Source organism: Eulemur rufifrons, chromosome 25 (assembly GCF_041146395.1).
Source record: "Eulemur rufifrons isolate Redbay chromosome 25, OSU_ERuf_1, whole genome shotgun sequence".
Classification (NCBI taxonomy): Eukaryota; Metazoa; Chordata; class Mammalia; order Primates; family Lemuridae; genus Eulemur; species Eulemur rufifrons.
In genome coordinates, this window is record NC_091007.1 from 19,942,798 (window position 1) to 19,951,277 (window position 8,480).

The following is an 8,480-nucleotide window of genomic DNA, read 5'->3' on the forward strand; positions in this document are numbered from 1 at the left end:
GCCCAATCTGCTGTTAAAAATCATTCTAAAACCAGGCTGATGGCACAAGTCCCAGTGTAACAAACTCTCTTTGTTCGGCGGCATCGGCTGGCTCGGGGCTCGTGTGGACAGACATCAGGAATAACTCACGATAATCCAGGTCGAGTTTGCTCTTTCCCATCAGAGTGGGGGAGTGAGAGGCCGCTGCATTGATTTCAGGAACAGCGCCCAGGACGGGCCTTATCTGTGTGGTCATGTTTCCTCTGTGGGGCTGGCTGTGGGGCAAAGCGAAATCCCAGCTCTCAGGCAGCGCAGTGACTGACTCCGAGAGGTTTCCTTAATCTCAAATCCCATCAGCGTATTTATGCACATTTTGGTTCTTTTTTTTTTTTTCTTTTTCTCTTTCTTCTTACAACCTTTTCAGTTCACTGGTGACTAACAGAACAACAGTCCGTTTTGGCTAAGCAGAATGTGAGAAGCAAAGTTCCATTTGAAAACGAATCTCTTCTTTCAGGACATAGAAGATAACTCCCTGAACAACTGGCGACAGTGAAACCACCGTGTCGATAACAGGGTCCCGAGGACAGGAGCCAACCTTGTTTCAACAGCCCTTAGTTTCACTGAAATTTGGGGACTGTTTAAAAACCAGCTTTAAAAGATGGAAGTTTAAAGGCAAATGCATAAAACATAAATGACTTCCTCCCATTGTAGCAGACCGACGGGCCGCTGTTCCTGCTCGCGTTTCTGAACGAGGAGTGGAAAATGCTCCCTGGCCCCGGGTTGTCTGCGTGAACTTGAACCCTGAGTAGCTCAGTGGCTAAGTCGGAGCTGCCTGCTAAGTCCTGGCTCCACCTTTTAACAGCTGTGCGACTTTGGGTAAGTTAATTAATTTTCCTTGCCTGTACATAGGGAAAATCATCATGGCCACATTATGGGACTCTTGTAAATATTGAGTGAGGTTGTGTTTGTAAAGCACCCAGTATAGGACCTATTATTAATATCTCATAATATTAAAGCTCAATACCTGTAAACTATATTACTGTCTCTGTTGTTGTGAGTCCTGCCTAAGTCCCAGAACCACCCTCAGGAAGACCCCAGGAAACTCCAGTACTTGGGAAGGACCAGTGCACCCCCCAAACCTCAGCCTGGACAGTGGGCGTGTGCTTGGCACCGCGGACGCTGTCTGCATGCGGATGGTCAGGTTCAGTGGTCCCCTCGCGTTAGGGGAAAAGGGAGCTTAACTCAGAACAAGACTACTTAGCTCAGCCTGGGTCAGGCCTGTCCTTGGGCAGTATCAGGGTTTGGCCTCCGTGTGCTCCTCACGTTGCAGCTCTCCAGATTGTCAGGCTGGTTCTCACCTTGAACCTCCTGCCTTCTTGAGTCCCAGCTCTACCAGTCCGTGGGCGTAGAATCCTCGCCTTTCGACCCGGCCCCCAGATTGTCTCGATCCTCACTCCTGCCCTGCAAGAGACCCTCCACCACTGGTTGGGGGACTGGACATTTCATCGCCAATGATAAGGGACCAGCTGGCATATTATGATTAAGGAATATGCAAGTATTTTCCTCTGCAAACCAATCTTGCCAGTAGATTTTACTTGGCTTGTTTAGTGCAGTGTTTCTGTGAGATGTTTTCTTAAAACACAATAAATATAAAATAGCAACAGAAAAGGCAGCCTCAAAATAACTCTTTATCATGACTTTTAGACTATGCTCTAGAGCAATTTGGATTGTCAAGGAAAATCCCAGGAGCTTATTTTTTAAAAAACAGTTTTAAGTTCTTACAGTTGAAAAGAAGATTGTGAAAAAAGATTGTTCTCAAACACATGATGCTTTGCTGGATTCTACAAAATGCAACAGTATTGATGATAGATGTTGTATCCATCGCTGGACATGTTTCACAGTGCTTTAAAAAGTCACTTTTTAAGTGTGAATTTATATATATGTACATACACACACACACACACACACACGCACATATATATGCCTTAAAGTTTTGAACATGTTTATACCTCTTTACCCAGAAAGTCTAGTTCTAAGGCACTGTCCTACAACAAATATTTATTGAGTGCCTACCATGTGTCAAAAACTTTTCTGGGCATTTGAGATATATCAAAGAAGAATGCCATTTACCGCCGTGCTCTCTGAGCTTACTTACATTCCAACAGGCAGATATAGAAAACAAGCAATGAATATAATGAGTGAGAAAATTACAGAGCACGTTTGATTTGGAAGCACCATACCTTGTTAGCCAATTTATTTCATTCCCTGTTCATCATTCTACATAAAGCTTCAATGAACATCATTTTACCTGTGTCTATCTATCTGTCTCATTGTTTTCTTAGGATAAATTTCTTTTCTTTTCTTTCTTTTTTTTTTGATACAGAATCTTGCTCTGTCACCCTGAGTAGAGAGCAGCGGCATCATCGTAGCTCACACTCCTGGGCCCAGGCCATCCTCATGCCTCAGCCTCGGGAGGAGTACCTGGGACTACAGGCCCGTGGCATGACCCCTGGCTAACTTTTTCATTTTTAGTAGAGATGGGTCTCACTCTCACTCCGGCTGGTCTTGAACTTCCTGAGCTCAAGCGATCCTCCTGGCTTGGTCTGACAGAGTGCTAGAGGATAAATTTCTGAAAGTTAAATTATTAAGCCAAATACTATACACCGGTGTAAGGCTTGCCTTGCAGACTGTTTGAACCAATTTATACTCTCCAGCATTTCACTTCCGACTCTTGTCCAATTCCATCATCAAAACATGATATCCACTAAATTGTCATGATACATTTTACGATATCAAATGAAAAATAAAAAACATATTGGATGCGACACATTAGATTATACACACACTGAGTGGTTGTTAACACATCGGCCTTTTAACAGTTTTTATTTTTTTAACGTGATGCTGTGGATGGTTTTTGCTTCTTTCTTTCTTTATATTTTTCCGTGTTTCCCAGGTTTTCTACGCTTAGCATTAATTTCCCTTTTCTAATAGCTTTTGTTTTTACTGATAATAACATAAATCAATTTTAATTAGGCAAACAATATTGGGAAGCTTTGCCAAAGTTTATCACAGTCTCCCGAATCGGCAAGTGTGATTTCTGCCTTTCCTTGTTAACCTTCTGAGATGGCTGAGGTATCACAGCCCTCTGTGTCCCCCTCTGGCCAGAGTGCTTGTCGGAATAAGGCCCCTTTCTCTTCTGATATGTGGTTTGGTCCCTAAGATTTGGACATGAGTTTTCCTAAAAGTTTAGGCTTCATTCAATTTAATGTGTTGTGTCATTTGAGGTGAGAGGGTCTTGCAGGGTGGTCCCGCTCCCAAATCTGCCCAAAGAGACAGCTCATTTCTTTACCCAAAAACATTCTTTCGGGGGATCAAGTCCATTAAAAATGACCAAGTCAACTATTTATTTATTCATCCAGTAAATATTTATTGTTAGATTGTTCTAAGAGCTGGGGATACGGAAGATAATAAAATAGAAAATCTCTGCTCTCAACCAGCTTCTCCTCTAGCCGGGGGGACGTAACAATTAACAAGATAAATAAGTGCATGATCTGAGCAATTAGACAATGATACTTGCTGCAGAGAGAAAATACAGCAAGAAAGGGGGCTACGAAATTGAGGAGGATGAGGGGAGGCTGGAATTTGTGATGGAGTGACCGGGCAAGGCAGCCGCGCTGAGAAGCTATGATGGTTTCAGTAGGATTCAGGAGTATTTATTGCCATGACCTTGACCTTGAGACATTCTGACACTGGGAGGATGAGCAAGTTATGGGACTCTTGTTCCAGCTAATATCACCAGGGAAGTCCTTCTCAAATCTGGCTCTCTTCGTTCAGGAACGCTGGGACAGAAGTGATGGACGGGTAAGCTACAAACGGGAAAACACCCGCAGGGTGACTGCGGCCGGGGGTGGGGGGGGTGGTGGGGGGACATCGTGAGGGGCAGGGAGAGAACTTTCCCGAAGCCGGGAGCTCTGTCAGGGGTGTCTCTTGTTTTAGCCAAACTGATTTTCCTCCCTTTACTCCTCCTCCTGCGTCTCCGCTTGGCAGTTCTTCGATGTAGCTCCATTAGCAGCTGAGACCCCTCCAAAACAAAAAATCAAGACGCTTCATGTTCAGAAAATGCACAAGGTAAGAATTTTTTATTGAAAGGCAATTTGTGCCCTTTTAGCCACCACTTGTTGGCAAATACTATGATTTTTTTAACACGGGAAACAAATAATATTTTCAAGTGGCAGCATGTTTATGTACAGAGAATGAACATTAATATAAAAGAACCCTTAGCGTTCAGAGTATTTCTTCCTGATGGGCAACTTATAGATCTTAACTGCTACCCAAGCCCTGGTGGTAGTGGATGAATCCGTTCCTTCCCACCCTTAAACACGGTCACACGGTGTGCACAGCGTGCTCTGTGAGTGCGTTCAAAGCAGGCGTGTGAGCTCCTGGTGAAGGAACTGTGTCTGTTATACCAGCAAGGAGGACTGAGGATTCATGGTATAATGCCAGGAAAGGACGCGATGGTTTATTTTTATTTTTATTTTTTTGAGACAGAGTCTCACTCTGTTGCCGGGGCTACATTGCCGTGGCATCAGCCTAGCTCACAGCAACCTCAAACTCCTGGGCTCAAGCGATCCTCCTCCTTTAGCCTCCCAAGTAGCTGGGACTACAGGCATGTGCCATCATGCCCGGCTAATTTTTTCTATATATATTTTAGCTGTCCGTATAATTTCTTTCTATTTTAGTAGAGATGGAATCTCGCTCTTGCTCAGGCTGGTCTCGAACTCCTGACCCCCAGTGATCCTCCTGCCTCGGCCTCCCAGAGTGCTAGGATTACAGGCATGAGCCACCACGCCCGGCCTCGGTGGTTTAAAAGTAAATACCAACACATGCCTTTTTTATAATATAAAGGTGCTTTTTACCCAAGAGTGTCCAAAAGCTTTCTAACGTTGACTTAGCATCAATTTCCCTTTCTCCAATGTAAGGACAAAACAGCAAGAAGCGTCCTACCTGGCAGATGATCCCAAACTCACGCCGACGTGCTTTGGGACACATTCTTTGTATGAACCTTTGAATGTCATTATGTCTGATGTGCAGCGTTAATAAGCCCAACAAAACGAGCCACACTGTGGCTTAGGGCGCTGGGAGAAGGCGCAGCTCGTGTCTGCAGTTGGATTTCATCTCAGCTTCTACCTGTAGCTCCCCGCTGTGAGGACCGTGTCACGGAAGCCACTTGGGCTGGCTTTCCAGGGATATTGGAATTGCTCAGTGAAGGCTGAGTGGCTGGAGAAGTTGAAACCTAAAATGGTAAATAAATCTGAAGGTCGAATGTAAATGCAGCTTGTGAGCTAAAGAGAGGAATTACGCAGCAGAGGTGCTAACTTCAGGGGCAGAGACACGTGTCTCCCTTTTCGGGAAAACACTCCCTCCACCACCCTGTTCTGCGTACCTACCTTGCTGCTCGGTTTAGCTGAAGCTGTAGATGATGACTGCCCTACGACACTCAGGAAACAAGTCTGAGCTGTGTTTATATTCTTCACCGAATTATTTAAAGAGAATGTCTACAGTTACTGGGAATTGGATTGGAAACCAGTCGCGGAGCCCGTAGTGATCCTGCCTTTGTCGGCTGGTGTAGACTGCCCGTGCCGAGCGCCTGCAGGGTGCCCCTGCCTGTCGATGTGTGGATGGAACACAAAGCCAACCCAATTCGGATCAGATGCAGGGCGGTGTGGGCTCTGGCACCAGCCGGCAGCCAGGACTACTCAACTTCCGGGACATGGGGTGACCTACTTAAAACTGTTTCCCTTCCTTTTGAGACTCGCTGCCTTCCTGGCTCCAGTGGGCGCAGGAAACACCGGGGCTCCAGTCCAGGTTGCTTTAGAAATCGTCTTTGAAGGGCCCTACACCATCCCCATCTTCCCGCATCTTGGTACAAAGCTCGGTTCTCTTTGGTTTTACTCTCATTTGGGGCTGCAGTGGGCGCGGGGGTAGAAGGAGATTTCCAGACTTCCCAAACCTTTTTCCCTTCTCCTTGAGGGCAAGAGACCCCCCCCCCCCGCCTCCCGCCCTGGTTTTAACCCAGACCTTCTCTCTGTAGGGTGCACCTGCCGGCGTGAATCTTCCGTGTTCAGCCCAAACCCTGGTGGCTTAAGTGATTACATTTATTTTTATATTAGCCCTGCCCTTCTCCCTGGAAAGCACTGCTTGGGAACAGGTTTGTCTGGTGTAGCTTGAAATGGCCAGGTCACCGTGGGCCATTCTGCTGGGGTGATGAGGGCAGAGGGTGACAAATTGGCCCTATTTGAGTCTCCCCGGAAGACAGGTTCAGAAAGGAGAGCTTAAAAGTGCACCGTTTCCCACCGTCTTGGATGGACACCTACAGCTTCTGTATATGTTTATGTATCTATATATGCGCATATGTATAGAAAAACCCACAAAAGAGTTTGAAGCCGAAGAATACTTGGCTGTTTCTGGTTTATTATTATTTTCCTATTTACCCAAATGTGCTGGGCAATCTTGCCCCATCTCCACCTGCCCAGATCCTACATATCCTTTAGTGATTAAACAAGAGCCTCCATGAATTTTTATTGTCTCCTGTAGGAACAAAGCATGCGTGTGTACACCTGAGTGCATGTATGCGTGTGTGTGTGCATGGATGTATGTGTGTGTATACATCTGGACTTGTACAGAACCTTTGGCACTTGTCACTTTCTCTTTTGTATTAGTTTTGTGTGCATGGCATAGCCCCTTGATAAATTCTTAGTTCTGTGCCTCTTGTGTCTCTGTAGCCCACAGTGTCTGTGTCTGCCTTTATGCAGAATAAATGTGCAAGAAACATGAGTTGAGTGAGTTGAGACTGAGGGTATGTAGATGGCAGCCAGCGGACTGATTGTGTGTCTAACTTGAGCTTTGTTTTGACTAGATGTCTTGAATTAGTGGTTGCCCCACTCGGCTCTACATTAATGTAACTTAAAAACAACAACAAAAACCTATGTCCAGGTACTATTCCTGACCTGGGCATTTGTGTTATCATTGAACTAACAGACAAACAGGTGATTCTTATATGTAGCCAGGAATGCAAACCTTGGCATTGGAGAAGTGGTTACGGTCGTACGGAGTCACCTGGGGTTCTGTAAAGGGTGGATTCTGGTACAGAGGTTCTGAGACTGAGTTACTAGCAAACTGCCAGGCCATGCTGGTTCTGCTAGACCAGAAGACTTACCTTCTGAAAATTCTGATTTAGTAGTTTTGACATAGAACATGTGAATTCATGTTTTTAACAAGCACCCAGGTGATTCCTGTTATTAGACAAATCTTGGAAATGTGGGTTTTAGCAGGGTTTGCAACACTGGGTGTTCATTAAAAACCACTGGTTTGTTTTGATAAGCTAGCCCCATCCCCACTGAAGCCCTGTCCCAGGTTCTGGGTGTAGAGTCAGGACATCTATTTTCTAAAAATCCAGAGTTTGTTTAGGTGTGCACCCAAGGTTAGCACCCTGAACGTGGCAATGATGCTTCCTGCACCAGAGGGTGGACAGAAATGTCTTGGGGTGGAGCAAAAGGGTTAATGGAGTCTGTAGAGGGAGCCTAAGTTGGCACCTGAGAATAACTGGCTTTGTCACTGCAAATTGTGGGACTTGTAGTAGTTAAGGTTTGTTTTAGCACCTGTTCTTCATTAATGTAATTTTGCATGTAATCACTCCACCATATCTTCTATTAAACTTCTATTAAGAAGAAAAGGAAGATTCTACATTCATCAGGTTTTGTTTTTGTTTTTGTTTTGCATGTGTCTTTTCCAATTTTTTTCCTTTGTCTAGACAAATTAAGATGTTAAAAGCCCCACAGGAACTGGAAAGAGTTGGACTGGTCTCGATGCCTTCTGCTAGGAAGAGTCTAGTTTTCTGTGATCGAGCAGATTTGTATGACCCTCCTGTTCCAATGTGATCCTCAAGTGACAGGACACTCATCTGCCAGTGCTAAGGGCCTAACAATGGGATGTTTTGGGATGTGATTGAAATGCACCCAGTTTAGCGTTTTTTCCCAGTGGTGCCAACTGGCCTTTGGTTTTGGTGGAAACAGTGAACACTCCATTTTGTGGAAGACATAACTGGCCTCTCTAAAGACCTCAGTCTTAAGGCAGAAAGAGGAGGAGGAACAAAAATAGGAGTCTCAAAAACATTTTTTCATTTCCCATTTCTAACATCAGGAGTTTTCCCACTGAATAAAAATCATTAAATTATGAATTCATTGTCCTTTGATCAATTATAATTTTAGAATTTCCCTAACTAAAAATTTACAATTATGAGTTTTTCACCTAGAGAGGAATCATTGACATTTGTTGAGATTTTCCAAGGTCCTGACAGAAGTACTGAAATGTTCTATCATTTAATGTTATATTTATTTGAGTTCTGTTCATAATCTGATGGTCCAAACTTGATTTTGGCTCAGACCAGGACAAACTTGGCACCACTGAAAGGCGCTCAATGGCAGAACAGCTGTAGGTAATAC

At 44.7% G+C, this 8,480-nt stretch overlaps 1 long non-coding RNA gene across 2 annotated transcripts; it reads left to right on the forward strand.

The window, feature by feature from the left end:
• Positions 1 to 273: 273 nt before the first annotated feature.
• LOC138375313 (uncharacterized) lies at positions 274 to 7,618 on the forward strand. 2 transcript variants are annotated; one of them, XR_011231490.1, is made up of 4 exons: positions 274 to 855; positions 3,766 to 3,840; positions 4,027 to 4,107; positions 5,173 to 7,618. It is a non-coding gene; the product is annotated as an uncharacterized lncRNA (long non-coding RNA). The 2 variants fall into 2 exon arrangements; XR_011231489.1 differs by lacking the exon at positions 274 to 855 and having other exon boundaries at positions 3,547 to 3,840.
• Positions 7,619 to 8,480: the final 862 nt, after the last annotated feature.